Source organism: Vanessa tameamea, chromosome 11, assembly GCF_037043105.1.
Source record: "Vanessa tameamea isolate UH-Manoa-2023 chromosome 11, ilVanTame1 primary haplotype, whole genome shotgun sequence".
Taxonomy (NCBI): Eukaryota; Metazoa; Arthropoda; class Insecta; order Lepidoptera; family Nymphalidae; genus Vanessa; species Vanessa tameamea.
This window is the reverse complement of record NC_087319.1, coordinates 3,054,120-3,073,285: the sequence shown is the minus strand read 5'-3', so window position 1 is coordinate 3,073,285 and position 19,166 is coordinate 3,054,120.

The window sequence follows — 19,166 nt, the reverse complement described above, 5'->3', positions numbered from 1 at the left end:
AGAATTTCCACCCTAATGGGGTAAAATGGGGTAGGACGTTTGTGTTTTATAAATTTCGCGCGGGTAAAGCCGCAGGTTCACATAGTTTTATTATAAGAATAGGTACCTCTAGTGTTTACAGATAGAAAAAGAAAACTCTTAATTAACTTCGTTGTGACACTTCAAAGTCGTATTTCACTTGTAAGAAATATTTCATCATTAATCATAATTGAAAAAAAAATAAGCAAAAACCAAGTCATTTATAAAACAATTAAGAATTAATTACGTCGGTAAACATTTTTTAATGTGACGTAAGAAAAACTGATTTTCTTGACTGAGAAACCGGTATTGCGAACGAGTTGTATTTAGCCGGTAATATCGGGATATTACCGAGAGCGGTTTTACCAATAGACTCAAATACGATAGTGAGTTATTTTTTTTTGCAACGCGTGCATCTGAACCAATGATGTGGCTTCAAGCACCAAAGAATTTTCATGTGTTTTGTTTGATATTGAATGTATTTATATTGAATTGTATATATATTGGACAACATCACAAACATTACTCTGATCCCAATGTAAGTAGCTAAAGCAGTTGTGTTATGGAAAATCATAAGTAACGACGGTACTACAATCACCCAGACCCAAGACAACATAGAAAACTAATGAACTTATTCTACATCAACTCGGTCGGGAATCGAACCCGAGACCTCGGAGTGGCGTACCCATGAAAACCGGTGTGATGATGAAATCCTGCTACATGTGTCTACCAATACAGAATAAGTTGTAAACTTTTACTTAAAAGGAAGAGGAGGCCTTAGCCGAGCTGTGTGTTATTTACAGTCTGTAACTTTGACTTTAATTTTAGTATATTTACAGTCAGAACCTTAGCCCCGAGTAAGACGTTAAGATATTAAATAAAAATGTTGCTCTATGATGTCAATTGTGTGTTGATATATTATGTTCAATTGGCCTTGCGTTTGCTGATCGGGTACCAAGTACTGAGATTAAAGAAACGAACATTCTATGGGCATTTCCTTTGCGATCGCATATTATCTAAGGGCATCGGAGGCCCTACGCGCTATCAGTTGTCACGCAAGAAAAGGATATTGTGAAGTCTGGCAGAAAACTATTTTTTTATTTCTACAACAACAAATGTGCGTATCGTTAGTCTTAAGTATTTTTGTGTTATTAGTAAGTTTAGAAGTGCTAGACACTCTAAAGATACTATAATCTGTGTAACGTTGATATTTAATATAACTGATGTCTTAGTTTGCTTCTGTGATAAAACTACTCTGTATATCAACATTCTATAGAATATAGTAATCGAGTTTCGTTAGAATATACTAAGTAAACATTGTTTTAATTTCTCGTCTGACATTTCACTTTATTCTGCGGTTAGTTTTGAGTATTTTTTTTTGCAGAATAGATGCATTATATAAAAAAAAAACTTTGAATATTTTTTCTATTATAAAATTTTTGTTACTTAGGATATTTACTGATAAAATGCGAGGTTCTTTTGTCTTTAGTTTTTTAATCTTTAAATCTATCCCTTTTGTTGGTACTTTTCTTGCATAAGCATGCTAAATGGAATTGTTTTCAAATGTAGGGTCACCAAACAGATTCAGTAACAAGATTACATTCTTAATATGTAAAATATATTTTGAAACTAGTCTAAGCACTCTATTTCATTTGGACGTATAGCCCAAGCGAAGTCAATTGAATTTAAATAAATTAGTGTTATCGGACAAATTATGCAACTACTCATGACTTTGAGATGCACCTGTCGATTAGACGTTTTTAAGAAAGCTAAATTTGAATGTACGTCATTTAAGGTATTAGTTTTAATACAATTTGTAAGCGTATCGATAATTCTGATTTTACGATAAGAATAAGTGACAAACATAAATAAAATAACTTTAAGATAAGATCTCTATCTCGTTGTTTATTACGAATAAAACCGTTTAAAAAACTAATTTTATAAATAAAATGTATTTACAATATAACTCAAGAACGCGTTACAAATTATTACGCTATTTATAATAATAACGTTACTCGCAAATACTTGTATAATATTTCTTTACCAAGGTTTTTGAACGTATTTAAAAAAAATAATAATAAACATGTCATTTTGAAGAACAGGACTGTCTCTTTAGTCATTTTGGACATCCTACGCAAGGTACGGTCAGGAGCAATATCGCGGTCATAAAGCCGGTCAACTTTAAGAAATAAAACGACATGGCTTCCATTCACACTCATATCCTAAAATATTTATATCCCGCACTCCGTATTGTGCCGATAAACATTTGCTACTGAAGCTTCTTTTAGTATGTCGAATTGTGCTGGATAAAGAACGTAAACTTAAAAAAAATATACGTCTAAAATAGAACGTCATTGTTCTTTTTTTAAATATAGTTCGATTTGTATTGAATTAAAATATTTATTGCAATAAATAATAGTAATTATTAACTAATTTACAAAATATATCGTTTACGATTGTACTAAAAAAACTTTAAACGAGTTGCTAGTTAGGCTTTTGGCCATATAGACGTCTTAATTGTTAGAAGTTTTGTGACTCAATCGTATGAGAAATAAAATTGTTCTTTCAGAGGTTTTACACATACATGGCCTAGTAATTTGATAACGTGAATCTTATTCGAATATTGCAATAAACTCGGGCAACCATTACTGAATTTTCATTTGCTTAATTTGTGTTAATTATTCATCTCATGTTCAGAATTTAAGGAATATTTATGTCGAAATTTACACGATGAAATTTTATCATAAATGTAGCTCATATAAGTTTAAATACTTTTCCTTAAAGCCCTAAGCTCAGAAGTAAAACATAAATGTTATTATTTAATATACGTCTTTAATGATATGATATTCTTGACAAAATAAATAAGTAAATGACTCTATCTGTGTGTTTTCTACTCTGATTGCTTATCGATGTTAAATAATATTATACATCTTTAAAATGTACTGTAGGAATTCAGTAATTTAGTTTAAACGAAGATCAGAGATAGATTTTATATTTTTAACGTTATACTATTCAATATATTTCAGTCGGAACACTAAACAGCTATTAAAAAGCATCTTATTTCGGTGACAAACGCATTTGCGATGTTACATCTCATATAAGGAACGATGTGTTAGGGCCGAAGCTCGCTTTGAAGCCGGGTTACAAATGAGCGAGACGCATCGGGCTGACGGTACCGACGCATTGTCACAGCTGTAGTCGTCACTAAATATACAAATTTCGAAATATCTGTTCTGATAAAGAAGACACTTAAATGTTTAAATGGAAGGCCATTCTTAATGCAGGTTTTATTTGTAAGACTCGTCTAAGACAGATTTAAACCACTGTGAATAATTTGCAAATGATTTGTTTGTATTCAATGATTATTTTTATAATTTTACTTTATTTGAGTTATGAGATATACCTCACAGTTGGGAACTTGTAATAAAAAGTTTATCATCATCAGTATTCGCTCGCTCTCATCCCATTTATTCGTCGGTTTGTTTTTCTGTTCCATTAATCTACTTCACTCATATCCTAATTCACACTTCTTGGACAAATGTATATCACCAGACACACATAACTAATTTTATCTCGAACAACAGTTATATCTGTATCAGATTTTTCAAAAGAATCACTTTTAAATAATAGTTAGACAGTTGCCAATTAAAATTTAATACCTCATTCATTTAAAAAAAAATAGATACCTTAGATATAGTATTACTCTACATTACGAAGGAGGTGTTATGTAAAATCGAACCTTTTATATCATGAAATATAAAAAAAAATATCGTAAAATTAAACTACTAAAATGTGTATCCGACTTAGGTACTCGCGAGGTTATTGCACATTTTTGAAGACAATGTGCCATGGGAAGGAATACGTACCCGAATTAACATGCAACATGCAAGCCACGTACGGAACACTCTCCTACAGGTTTAAACGACTGGTCCTCGACGACTGCTGACTGGATTTTTAAATAAGACATGGTTAAGCCTTTTTGATACTCCCGGTTAAGTCACCGCATTCGACGTCCCTTAAACTAATTTATATTAAATATAAAAACTTCGTTTTATAACAATTTCTATTATTTAAATATATTATTCATAATATTTTAAATATTATAAAATCTGAAGAATAATATTGAATGCATCTATAACATTACAGTTACAGTTTAGAAATGCTCAGTGAAATATACGTATAAAAACTAAAAATATTTTAATATACGAATTAAACAGATATAAATGCAATATTCATAACTCGACCATTCTTTCGAGAATTGCTGATATATTTTAGTATAATTCTCATGACTAAATAGTAAGTTGACTGTCCATTTGACAGTTGGAAGCGGCAAAGATAATGAGAATGTTTTTAAATTTGATGCCCTACCAACTACTAATGCTATTACTTATGAATATACAGCGTTGTATTCTTTTAAATTAAATTGAAATTATACATTAACGGTCATCACAGATTGGTCAGAAATGTTTTTCTCAAATTTAAGTCGAATATGTATCTTGATATCGGTCTTGATAATGATATTGGTCTACCAAAATCTATTGCCCGTTATAAATAAGGCGTTTTATTCTATACAAGCTTATAATATTATAGATACTCAAAAATAATGAAGTTGATATTTATATATGTTTATATCAAACATATATAGTAATTGATATCAAAGTAGTAACTACTGAGTTTCTCATTTTTTCCGTTGAACTTATGTAAATGTGCGCAAATTATTTTTTTTTAAAACTACCAAAAATGTCCGAAGGGTACAAAATACACGCCTCATTAAGTATCCTTTGGAGGTATTGACTATGTTATTCTAGGTCGAGTTGCGAGTATGTTTTCACAGAATAACTTTACTAGTAGAACTAATATCAACATAAGTTTCATTCGACTTTCATTTCTATAGTGTTTAAAAGACAACAATTTTAAGGAAAGTTAAAATAACTTTTATCGAAACCATCCTTTTGTGTAATTTAATTATGAAAGAATTTTAATTAAAAAAATGTTGTACACTACAAAATGGCTGCTTAATCTTCAAAAATTGACATTATAACGAGTAAAGCGTCCACATTCTACGCTCATTAATTTCATAGTCATTTATGCATGTAGTTGGAATATAGCCACGGAGGTCCATCGTCGTTGTGTAATGAATTTTTAACAAAAACTTAATTAAAAATCGTATCTTACGGTCGAAGGAAATGAACTCATTCTTAGGAGTCTTGCTGACGGCCCGAGTGACGGCCCCGTCATTATGAGGGCAGCCATCTTATGCTGAACCGTAGTCGACTTTAAGATGGCTCTTTGCGGAGCCATTTTATACAAATGTTAAGCTAAAACGCTGCCTCAAGGTTATTTGTAAATAAGCTTTGTGTGTACATCGTGGGAGTAGAAATTATTTACGATAGAACGATTTATTTAAACGGAAAACTATTGAGCGAATCGTAATTTAATATTTTATTTTACGATATTACAAATATTAATTATGAAAAAATTATTACTTAAATACATTTAAAAGTAGGTTATTAACGTATAAGGTTCTATCAAGAAAATGTCGTATAAAACGAATGGGTTCAAGTTTTTACGGTTATTATAGAAATACTCAGCTTATTGACTGACGTTCATTGCACCAACGCATTCAAGCGATCTACGGCGATTAGAACAAGAAACAGGGTATTAGTGCAAATTGCGCAAGAGCAGACGGACATTACCCATGATGAACTGCTGTAAGTTACTCGCATTATGTTGTATGAACTGGTTTAATGGTTAATATAAACATAAGCTCTTCCGCTATTACTTTATTGTTTTTGCAATTCAATAAATATTTAATTCATTTGCACTTACAAAAGAAATAAATTTGTTCAATTAAAAGCAATCAGTTTATCGAAATATTGAAACGAATAAGCCGCTATAGTAATTTTAGTTCTTAAACTTTAAAGCAATACATTGTATATTACAAAATTAAATAATACTCTTAACTTACTTATATAACTTATTAAATTGCTTAGACTGTAAAATATTTATGTAACAGTTTTTAAATAAATAATTTATATTTTTAAGCTTTACATAACATAACGTTTAATGTATTCGAAAACAAAGTTCTAATATAATACAATGAAACATTAAAGGAATTTACAAAAATGGCCCTATAAGATTTATTCGTGTTGGCAAAAAGTGTAAAAGGAGGTATGAAGACGCTAGCTTCAACAAAACCAACACGGCGGCCACAAATTGGTGGTTTCTGACTGGCATGTCGTGACTGAGTCCGCGCCGCGGGCGAAGGGGGCATAGAGCACAAGCGGAGCGACGAGTATCACGAGCGAGAGAGGTTAGCGGTCATATTAAAATTAAACCTTCGATACTTTGATTTGAATACGTAAAAAATACACTAGTTATGTATATTAAAAAAAATAATTATACATATTTTTTTTTTTTCTCTACGTATAAGGCTTGTGGCCGAAATAGATCAAAGCTTTAAAGACTCATGATCGAACTTGCGATCTTCAGGTTGCTACTACGTTACTAACTACGTTTATTAAACTATGTAATAGATATTTGTTTATTCTTCCAAAACTTCTTTCCTAATAAATAATACTTTAATTGTAATACTGCATTAATTTTTGAATCTCTCCTTAATAAATCATGAATTCTTTAAATAGGGGTAATTTTATTTATATTTATAAAGACATTTTATAACATATTTATTTTCTTTATAATCAAACTAAAAAACTAGTTTTAATTTGTACCAAAAAATAAAACATCACTGTCTAACATATCAATTTATTGCCTGAAGCTTTTTCATTATAAGAATTATATGTTTTTGCGACTCAATGATAAATGATCAGTTATAAATTAGACGTTGTCTCTACACAGTGCTAATTTGGCAAAAGTTTTATTGATTTAAAGAATACATTACAAAAAAATATATTTAATGTAACCATCGTATGTTAAAAATATAGGTAACAATAAAACACATACCTATTGCTTGAAAAGGTTACAATAATATAGGCCTTATAAATCCAGTACGATTATTTGCTCAGAAATGTTGAAATCCATTAAACAACAATTCTTTTAGTGATTGAACAACAAGTAAACGACAATGCTAGAATGGTTTTTTGAATTGCATTCCGACAATTTGCAGTCGAAATTGCATGCACTTTAGTAATATGCGAATTCTTCTCTTATTATTTCGTGTTATTTCTAAATTGAAAAAGAAAACTACGTGTGTTTGTTGTGTTTTGTTCTTTTTATTCTTACATGTATGCGAAAGTGTAACTACTGAGTTTCGTGTCGATCATACTCGGTAGCTTTAAAATTGTCTTGTATTACATATAAAGTGTATACTTTTTATTTGATTTTGTTTGTAGCTAAGAAATATTGATATATGTTTTTATTTTTTTAAAATAATTGCATTTCAATTGTATAAAAACCTGCTTCGTAACTCACCTCTTAGTCGTGTTGAAAATCTTATTTTGACGCAACGTGCATCCTTAATATGTTATAATTATTATTATTAAAATTAATAGCGTTAGCCGATTTTTGTTCCAGTGATTATAAGACGATAGCTGCGCGTGGAAGATCGGTTGATCTTATTTCGAAGAGCTCCAGCCGTAGATGTGCAGAAAATTAAAGAGGATTTTTGATTGTAATTTACTAAATAGTTACGATTTAACATGTAATTAATTTTAGAGAGCGGACAAACGTTACTGGCCGGTTAGAGAGCGGCACTAGGGCTGTATAAAAAAAGTATATATATGTAAGCTTTGTGTTGACATTCGATTGTTTTACAATTGAGTCGAAGGGCGTCTCAGTAAAATACGTATCATATTTTTTAATGACATAAGAAGTGTCAGTTAATTTAAATTGTAATTTAAATATTTATTTAAGACCTAGTTATATACGTATTTTTTTCATTAATTAGTGTTCATTTAGAGCGGAAAGGACAATTCCAGTTCTCTTTAAAATAAGGAAATAAAGCATGAACATTGCAATTGTCGATCCTCTGTTTTAGGTTTGTATTAGTCAGGCATTAGTATTAGTATTGTAAAACTTATTTGTTATTAACAAAATTAAACTCTGTCTTTGATGAATCAAATTGTATAATGCTTTGAAAAACCCATGACCTTATATATATATAAAACGTGCGAACAGACGACGTTAGTTTACAATGAAATTAAATCAAAACAAAACCTGTCATATGTTTCGAAATTTCGTAGTTTCGTGGGCGACCCAATATATAGTAATTATTATTGTCAATATCGAATAGCACTTGACACAACGAGTACAACTCATATAAAACAAAGGGAATATAGAATGTACGGATCAATAAAGTGATGCAATAAAAGCGAATACAAATTCAAAAGCGAATGCAAATTCTTTTGAAAGAAAATGGGTTTCGATAGCGAAACGCATGCAGAACAGTATCGACAGCTGCCGAAGTATGTTACGGATGTTGACAATAACAATGATTGTGGATATTTATGTAGAAATAGTACAATTTAAGTGTTTAATGTTAGTGGAAGTTTAAAGTAGTATGCTTTAAAATATGAAAATAAAAGAACAAAATAACAAAAGGCTGTTCTCTATAATATTCTCTTATTAAATTATTTTCCACAGCCAAGACCTGGAAACGAATTTCATGAAATTTGGTACGAGTCAAGCTTGAAAACTACAACAGGTTATTTTTTATGCCTTATAAGTGAAGACTAATCTCTAACACGCGAGCGAATCCTCGGGCGATAACTTACTATAAATAAAAATGTCTTCGAAAGTGATTAGTACATATCATCCGTATTTCAACAACAAATGTACGACACGTTTCATTTTCATAAAATCAACAACCGTTCTGTAAACTTTTATATATATAAATTTTTATATAAAATTAAATATTATTTATTATAATTGATGGATTTCCATCATGATGATGACAGATTGGTGCAGTGATCACTGTAACTGGCTATTACGTTTATAGTCGGGAGTTCAATGACACTAATGAACAATATTTGTATAGGGTATGTCGTGGGTATCGTATCGTTTTTGTCGTACGTGTTCCTGGACTTCTATATATTTTTTTCTATGGGAGAATGTTTTCCGTATAACTATATACCGTTAAGTCCACCGTATCATAAACTATGTATGTAATGTAGCTTTCATAGTAATAAGAAGATTAACACGAAGACTATCGGTATGGTTAGGTCCTTAGAAGTGGCGGTCTCAGAGATCTTATAAATCATGCAAGTCAAAATATATTTGCCGTAGAATTATTTCAAATATTAAAATCCAAAGTTAAAGATTGTAAAAAATATGTGATTAATTTATTAAATGTACAATGAATATCAGCATTTAAGTCACGTCGAAAAACTCAACTAAAAAAGGTTGAACGTTATCACAGATTATAATAGAAAAAAGATAAAGCGATTTCACACCGTCTCGTACCTCTCACTATCCGAAGGTGGTGTGATGAATCACCACAACAACAGTAGATAGACAATTGTCCGCATTCCGCACGGATTCTCTGCGCCGGTGTCGATTAAGATATTTTTATGCGGTTTAAGTGTTCCCACAGCGAAATGGCGATAATATTGTGTTCGCTGTATTGATACTCGTAAATATCGTATTACTTACGATTTCGTTAAATTTTAAACTAACCATTATGATTGCGGTTTATTCTACAGTTATTTATATTTAGTCTTTTTTTATTTTTTGATATTGGCTACGTTCTCTTGTAAACTTTGGAAATCAATATAAAGTTTCTTTGAGTTTAAAAGAGCTGTTATTAACATTTAAGAAGTAAATAGAATTTTCTATGTATTATGAAATCGGTGATATTATTTTTAATTTTAATTTTTTTTGTCTTGCAAAAGATAGCATGTAGGTTGTATATTATTTTACAACTGAGGCTTTTATTTTTTTGAGCAAATGTAAACACGTAACTCAACTTCGGGTTAGTAAATATAAATGTATTTGAATTTCGTATTAAGTTAAACTTGGCCGCGTGTAGGTTTCCGCACGATGTTGTCCTTCACCGCCATGAGATGGATTGTACAAACTTCTGACCTGAATTTATTTGAAACGAATATAAATATAGCTGTCTCTTTCTTATGTATAAAATTAAAGTACATAGGAAAAAGTTAATTCTGAATGATTAGTTCAGCTAATAGTAAACAATCTTCGTCTATACATACTGGCTCTAAAAGAAGGTTTGAATCAAGGAGCGGTGACACTCTTAATAAACTACTTATCATGTATTACAATTTATACTTCCAAGTTTTACTTCGTGACTTATTGGTAGGTTTTTGGTAAGTAAAACCCACTCATATTCTATCCAGAAGCAGTAATACTTTGTATTGTTATGTTCTTGAAGGCTGAGTGATCCAGTGTAACTATAGGCATATAACAACTTAGTTCCCAAGGTTGGTGGTGCATTGGTAAATTGAGGAATGATTAATATTTCTTACAGTATCAATGTCCATGGGCTGTGGAGACCACTTAATATCAAGTAGCTCTTTCGATAATCCGCCTAAATATTTCATAATAAAAATCCCGCAATACCTACAATAATACCGCAATACTGTAGGTATTGCGGTATTATTGTAGGTATTAGGGTAGATGTCTGCCAATAAGAGTGGATAATTAATAAAAGTCAAAGCCTTACTAAGCGAAATATTACAAAGATTGTAAAACGTGAAACAAACAGTGATCATATTTCAGATTTGGACCCTGAACCTTCATTTATAAAATCCACATTCCCCAATCCTATGGGCCATCTCGGCTGATTAAAAAAATTGTTTAATAAAAGTTTAATATTGTAATTTGATAATGTTTCCAATATATATATTTTATTACGTAATCAAAAGCGACGTTGTTGTAGTCAGAATCACAAATGAATATGAAAGTAGAGAAATTTCAAATAACGTTTTATTTACAGAAAACAAAGCTGGTATAATTTCCGTTCAATATCATTAAGCATTTGACACGCCATGTAACGTATCGACAGGATTATCTCCACCGCGAACGTGCGTTTCTTTACAGGCTAACAATAACAGTATATCAACAACATGTTAAATACTCGATTCTATATATACATATATATATATTTAACAAAATTCATTTTACTCTGTGTAATTAAATAAAACTTCATCAAATGCATACTAGTAAGGGATATATCTATTTTATGGTTACAATAATTGTTAATTATTAATGGTTTTTTATTACTTGTTCAACGTATGATCAGACTTCTGTAATGAACAAGAATATGTATTATTAGCTTGCAATAAAATAACACACAGCCCTGTAATTTTTACTTTTAATACCGTCATATTTTTGTAATGATAGAAAATTTCATACAAAATTTTATTTGAATTCGGTTTAGCATCTCCGAATGAATTTTCAGTTTGTTATTGATTTGTGCTTATGCTGAATTGCTTAAATTTTTTTAAACAGTTCATTTGAAATTATGAAAACTTTATAGTATATATATTAAACCATTAGTAAAAATATTTGTGTTTAAATTGTTGAAATAAAAAAAGAAATAACCGATTCATTAAACTCTAATTCCTACTCTATGTTCATTGCGTTTGAGGTCCGTTCATTTGCATATATCGAACATAAATTCTTGTTTGTAAGAACATTGGCATTTTTAGTGTGCACCTCATTGTGCTGAGCAAAAAATCTTACGGATTTTTTTTTATTACAGAATATATTATAGCTTAAACCTATGTACATTTAATATTAATTTCGGACATCGTTTTAAGTTTGCTTAACAGAAAGAGATATTGTAAATTCACGGAATAAATTTTAAAGTAATTGTACATCCGATTTTAGCTTGAGCCGAGAGATGGCTCAGTGGTTAAAACATCTAAATCTGTATCGAATATGTGGGTTCAGCCTCGGCATGCGACGTTGAATTTTCATGAGTTTAATTTGTAATAATTCATCTCTTGCTCGGAAAACATCGTAAGAAAACCGTCGTATGCTGGATGAAAACTCACCAATCCGCATTCGAGCAGTTTGTAGCAATAAGTCCCTAACTCCTTAAAAGGAGTAGGACATACAAAAGTAGTAACTTTCATTTTGACTTACTGATACAATAAAAAGAGTATTTTTTTAAATAAAAAGAATCCTTTTGTATTACGTTAGATTCATATAGATTCAATAAAGTTCGATCAGATCGATCAAGTAGTCAGCTTAATAAAAAGTTAATGGATTCGTAAAGAAATTCTCAGTAGCCTGGAGATTGAAATCAGGAAGTTGGCAGTATTCAAACTATCATCCTGCGACTGTATTCCGGTCGTATCGGATTGGCCGTCCAATAGGAGTATGATAGTGTGGAAATAGAGAATACACATGTAATTACACACACACACACATACTTGTGTAATAACAAGTACATTCTTTAAAATATCCCAAGCAATTGGCTAGTCCCTTGAGAATGACTTGTGAATTTTGTTTGTTTTTTGTGCAAGCCCCTCTTCATTGGTACCCCCCACATATCACTATTCTACCTACATATTACATATTTAACCGCTAAACAGCAGGTTTGAAGTAGTCCGTTTGAAGGGTGAGTGAGCCAGTGTACATGCGCAAGGGTCATAACATCTTAGTACCCGAGGTCGGTTGCGGATTGACGATGTAAGGTAAAACTGGTTGTAAAAATTGCATATTGCAATGTCTATATGTAGTGACTATTTTCCATCAGGTGTCCAATTTGCAAGCCTGACAAGATATGGCTTCTGTGGCCAATATTGGTCAGATGTACATCGTCATCATCGATATGAATTCCTCAAGTTTCATTGTGGGTCAAGAACGCTATAATCCATAATCGAAAACGGCTCCGATACACTCGTATATATTTTACGGCAGATCATTAAAAATGTTTTAAAATTGATTTATGGGAGCACACAAAGATCATTGCTACGGATTTAATCGTGTTCGGTTAAATTTGTATGCGTTCAATGAAGAGTCATTCATTTGTTAATTTTGTTCACCGCCATTATATTTACAACAGCTGTAAACATTTCGGTCGTTAAACATTCAATGTTATTAATATTTCGTTTCCGAGTATTATCTGCTGTAACTCGTGTTTAACATTCACTATGCGTAACAAATATATTTTTAGCTGCAGACGCGATTAGGGAAAATATTTTAAACGAAAATATTTTGGAATATAAAAATATTAGAATGTATATTTTAATTGGTCTTCAGTGTAACGGCGACACAAATTGGAAATGGTATACACCGTAGTTACAATGTTGTCATTAGTTGCCAACAAGTCAACGTCTATCGCATGAATTCCTTCGAATTGCTCGTTTTATGAGATCATAAAGTACGGGACGGACTGTCGTGTCTTGTCCGCTCGGGGCGTGTGTAGCGTTTCCTTTTATAACTGGTACGCCTGACCACTGCACATCATTTATTACTTCATGCAGTCAAACTATCAATAATTTTAAATGACGATATTTAAATTGAATATATAATTATTCATTTATATCCTAATAATAATAAAATGTAAAATATATTCTAAATTAAAAGCAATTTAGGATCAAAATATAATATTTGTTATAATTTTTCTTTAATATTTGAGTATTTTTAATTCGAGAAAGAATTGCACATAAAATAGATAAATAAAACAAGTATGGTTACAATATTTCTTTACATTTATCATATTGTAAATCGTTAATAATTACTAAATAATAAACCAAAATTCACTGACATCCTTTTCGTTCTTCATTCAGAGTATTTTTGTTCTTAAACGGGCGGTAGTTGTACCTATCAATAAGTAACAGGAATACTTTTACATTGCATAAAGGTTGAATTTGAATATGATAAAAATAAATATATTTAATTTATTTTTAAATTATCTTCACTGTTGATATAAATGTGTTAATTGAGTATCTTAGATGTTGATTTAACTCAACGGAAGAAAGACGGTCTAACAATGGCGATATTTACTTAGTCGCACCTCATTTTAGAGCATGAATCATTTCAAAAGGATTTGTTTTGCAAAGCCTCGATTTGAAATGTAGGTGAAAATTGACCCTTGTTCTCGTTTTCGAGTAGGAGTATTTATGTTGAGTTCAAGTCATTGTTCATCAAGCCATTGTTTGTTCTGTGACACGATAACTTATTGGTGTGGAATAAATTGAACTGTGCTATAAATTTGTCATTGTGTAAATTGTTGAGCGTATTATACAGTAATTCGTTTTAAATTTAATGAGCTCTATATATATTTGAATGTATTGAGACAGTGTAATTCGGTGAATTTATAATGGAACTTTCAGGGAGATTATTCATTTTATACCTAGTTCTGATGTTTTGACACAACTGTAATAATTGATGTTCAAATGATTTCATTAGTAAAATAGTATTACAAAATATTAACTTTTACTCATGATTTAAGTCTTTTACGTCACTATTGTTTAAAATTCACGTGGAATTTTTTGCAAACATATTATGTTTTTAAAAATTTATAAAAGAAGAAACTGCTACGTATGTCTTTAAGAAGAGAGCTTGGAGCTTGTTCCACCACGCTCCTTCAGCATCTGAAACGGGCGGGAATCGTCATGATATTTTCTTTTACCCCTAAAACAAGCTGTATTTGTTGTATACAGTCAAATTTACTTTAAAATTCAGTAGTGCTTGTACATAAGTGTATCATTTGAGCTTTTTCTTCTGTTCTATATGCTCCTATAATATTCTCTGATTATGATGAAACTTTGATGATGCGAAGGACATGGCCTAAAACATGTTTCCCTTTTGTATGCTTTTCCTTCAATACGCGCTTTTTATGTAGACCCTGTTTTACTTGGCGGTAACGCTTTGTGCACCCAGTCTGAGTAGCTACCACCACCATTCATCATATATTCTACCGCCAAGCTTCAAGCAAGCAATCAGCTTACGACGTTAGTGGCGTATTGGAGATGTAAGGCATGATTAAAATTTCGCACGCGCCAATGTTTCTGGGCGGTCGTGACCACTACCTATTTCATAAAGATTCCGTAGCCAGTTATATGCAAAGTAAATTCTAAATACTAAAATTTATTTTAAACATTTATAAATTGTATAAAAATATATAAGCGATGTATAAATTGTGTCGTTAATTTCAATGATCGGGATCTATTACCTACCGCAGTGAAAAATCTTCACATACAGACTTCATAGCCAGAGTTATTATTGAATTCAATCGCTATCATTTTAAATTCATTATATCATTGATTTGTGCGTGGGATTTATGTCAAATATGATAATTCGAGTGGTGCTGAATAGACTCGTACCGATCCGTTGATGTAAGACTCGCCAACAAGTCATAAGAAATGATATACCGAATACTTTAAATATGTTTTATTACAGTTATTTTACATTTTGTCGCTAGTGTGAACGATCCTTTATTTTAATTTGAAAATAGTACATTAAAAATTATTCATTTACAATAAATGCACGGTCTTGTATTGTTTGTTTGTACCCAATAGGTATATAAAAAGTTTGTAAAAAATAGTATTACATTAAACTTTATTGTATAGATAAATAAAGGCAAATATTGATATTGTATTTTTTTTAAACGTTAATAGAAATCCATATTTATTAAAGAATATGTTATAATCATTTATTATCTCGATATAATTAAAAACCCTCCACGCATTTGATGTCCTAGATTTATTTATAGATCTCTTTATCTATTTATGTATGTGCTTAAGAGAGCTTGCGCGCGCTTGTTTGTCTATGTATTTACGTAATGTTTTTAAATAGTTTGTAAAAGAATTATAGAATTCCTAAAAATATGTCCGGTAATATATAAATCGCAATAGTTTATCACAGCTCTTAATACGTTCGTAATACCTTATGTAATAAAACACGCAGTGTAACAATGTACACCATATCAAATTTGAAGCCAGTTGATTAGAGAGATAAATAAGTTACATTGCGTATTATTATTATCAATACAAGGAGGTTCTATATAAAAAAAAGTAAAAAAAAAGTTTCTATTAAGTTTGCCGAAATATTGTTATATTAATTTTTATATAGACACTTAATCAAATTAGATTTTATTACATAATCATAATAGAGGGTCATAAAATATGCATAATATTATTAATAGTTTCGTATTGTTATTAATATAATTGTTGCTCGCAGCTTTACTCGCAACTTGGGGTTCAATCTTGATCATATCGAATTTCAATCTTAAATTGTCGTAAAAGCTTAACAGATATTCAACATTAATAGTATTAGTACAGATAGCATCTTTGCATTGTTGACTTTAATTATATATATATTTTGTTGGTCCTTCATCCGTCTGAAAAGTTTTATAACAATTCATTCCAAAGACGAGTCCGCTCAGACGAACAGATTAATTTTAAACAATGCTTGCTTATATTTGCTCATCCAAATAACCGTCTGAGTTTAATAAAAGGCATTTATATCAATATCGTAGTTGGATAATTGCATTTCATTTATATTATGTACCAGCTAATAGCACGGTGTTAACTGAATTGCAATACATATATAGGTATATATAATATTATCATCCTATAAAACCGTACAACACCACACGACTTACGTACTAAATATTTAATGTTGACGGTACTGTGCCAAGAACTTTGTTATTGCCAAACAATGGCTAATAAGGCCTTAACCTTACAAAGCAAAAACTGATACTAAATAATACTATCAGTGATAGGTTAAAAGTATTTTATAGATGAACGATACATCGAAACATATAATTCGAACAAAAAAATAGCTACGAGTATTTTTTATATTTATGAATGTGTATACATCAAACTGTACAAAATTCAATTTTAAACTATGAACAAAAACGTTTAGTACGTCGGTTCACACAATCTACTTATTCAATTAAAAAAGTCATAAAATTAATATAAACTATGGGCAAGCTTTTGAGTTGTTCGAGCCTCATTAATTAAAAAAACAAAATCAAAATATACTTTATCTTTACTCGTAAAAGCACTTTTGAATCGTCATGTTACAGTGTTGAATTAAATGTATCCCTATATGTATCTACAATCACTACCAAAACTACATTAAATACACGGCCAAGATAAAAGCTGATATATAAAAACTATTTATACAAAATAAATTTTATACAGGACCAATGTCAGGGCGTTACGATAGCTAGTCCTATGTTTAAATTAAATAATATCATAACATTTAGCTTTATAATATTATGGTATATTCATGCAAATCAGAACTATTAGCTACCTGTTTTCCGTTAAAGCGAACATTTGTAAAAAAAAAAGCGAAATAAAATGGTCATTAAAGTCATACGAATTAAACTTAATGAAGTAAATATATATAAAATTTATATTAAAACTATATTATATTATACTAAATTTCCAGTATAAATAATAAAATTTCTTTATAACAATAATACAGTTGTATAAAATCATGGGAGGGAAATTAACCAACTATTGTTGGTGCTTAAGTCAATTGTTTCTCTATATTGAAGCGTAATTAACGCAATGTTTGCAGGTCGCCTATACAGATACCTTGGGCTATTGTTGGCCAAACGCTTAGCACAAACTAATGCTGGTGTGTCTAAGAGTGTTAGTATTCCTATTTACTACTTCAAATAAGTCTTTAGACTTTAAATATGAATATTGGTATTTTCTTTAAAAGAGGGCATTGCTCCATAGTTATCTTAAAAAAAAAAAATGTTTTATGTCCCTATGAAGGTAATGCGATACGACTGGATGTGGAAGACGATGAACCGGGAGCTTTGGTAGGGGATTAAGACCAGCAGTGGATTACAATTCGTTATGATCAGGTCTATATAGGTCAATTATTTTTTGAAAGCTCCTATTGAGGACAAAATTTGGAGTTTATTACTTATTTATTTATTCATAGGTGAGCCGAGATGGCCCAGTGGTTAGAACGCGTGCATCTTAACTGATGATTTCGGGTTCAAACCCAGGCAAGCACTGAATTTTTATGTGCTTAATTTGTTGTTGAATTTATAGTTCATCTCGTGCTCGTCGGTGAAGGAAAATATCGTGAGGAAACCTGCATGTGTCTAATTTCAACGAAATTCTGCCACATGTGTATTCCTGCAACCCGCACTGGAGCAGCGTGGTGGAATATGCTTCAAACCTTCTCCTCAAAGGGAGACGAGGCCTTAGCCCAGCAGTGGGAAATTTGCAGGCTGCTAATGTAATGTAATGTATGTTTATTCATAGGTACACAGATATTAATAGTTACATAATTTTGATTAAGAAAATAAATAAAATTCAAATAATCAGGCTGCTCCAATGTTAGTATATTATATGACAGGATTTTACTGGAAACATGCAGGTTTACTCATGACACTAGTCCACCACAGCACGAGATGAATTTCCAACACAAATTGAGCACATTAAAAATCAGCGATGCTTGTTCGGCCTCGAAGGCGCTATAATCGATTAAGATTCTCGTGTCTCATTCCAGTCCAGCTAGACTCTTGGTCATCTCGGCTCTCAACAATAAGAGTAGCTTATGTTAGTCAATAGAACGTTTGACATTTATATAAATTGTTCAAAGTTGATATTTATTAAAAAAGAATTTTTTCATAGTAATTACATTTCACAATACCCGTAATATTAATTGCAGCGTAGACATTAAATCTTTAATGTTATAATATTTTGTTATAATTATTATTTCTTTGTAATGTCGTAATTCTTATAATATCCACTCGTGATTTTGTATTGACATTTTATATTGTACTATAAATAATTGCGAGAATTTCTATGAATAATGAATCATGATCAATGATATCACGCTATTAGTTCATCAAACTTGCGACAATGTAGATGCGAGACGCAATATTACTTAGCTTACAATAAAAGAATAACTTCTGAATTTTGCCGATTTTTCTCGGTAGTAAATATTTTGAACCAATTTAAGTACGAATTAATATTTGCTCAAAAAGCTCTAGCTATAAAGTCTGATACTCTTGTATATTCAAGGGTGATAGATAGATTACTATAATCAGAAAACGATTCGTTTTAGAATCGTTTACGAGACGTTATTTAAAAGTATTAGAATAAAAATTTTTTTTAAGTTTCGTTACTCAAAATAAGTATATTATACATAATGTTTTATTTAAATTAAAAATACTAAGTTCTTTTTAATAGCGAATTGAAGCAAATGCCTATAATAATCTTTATAGTATTTAATTACGG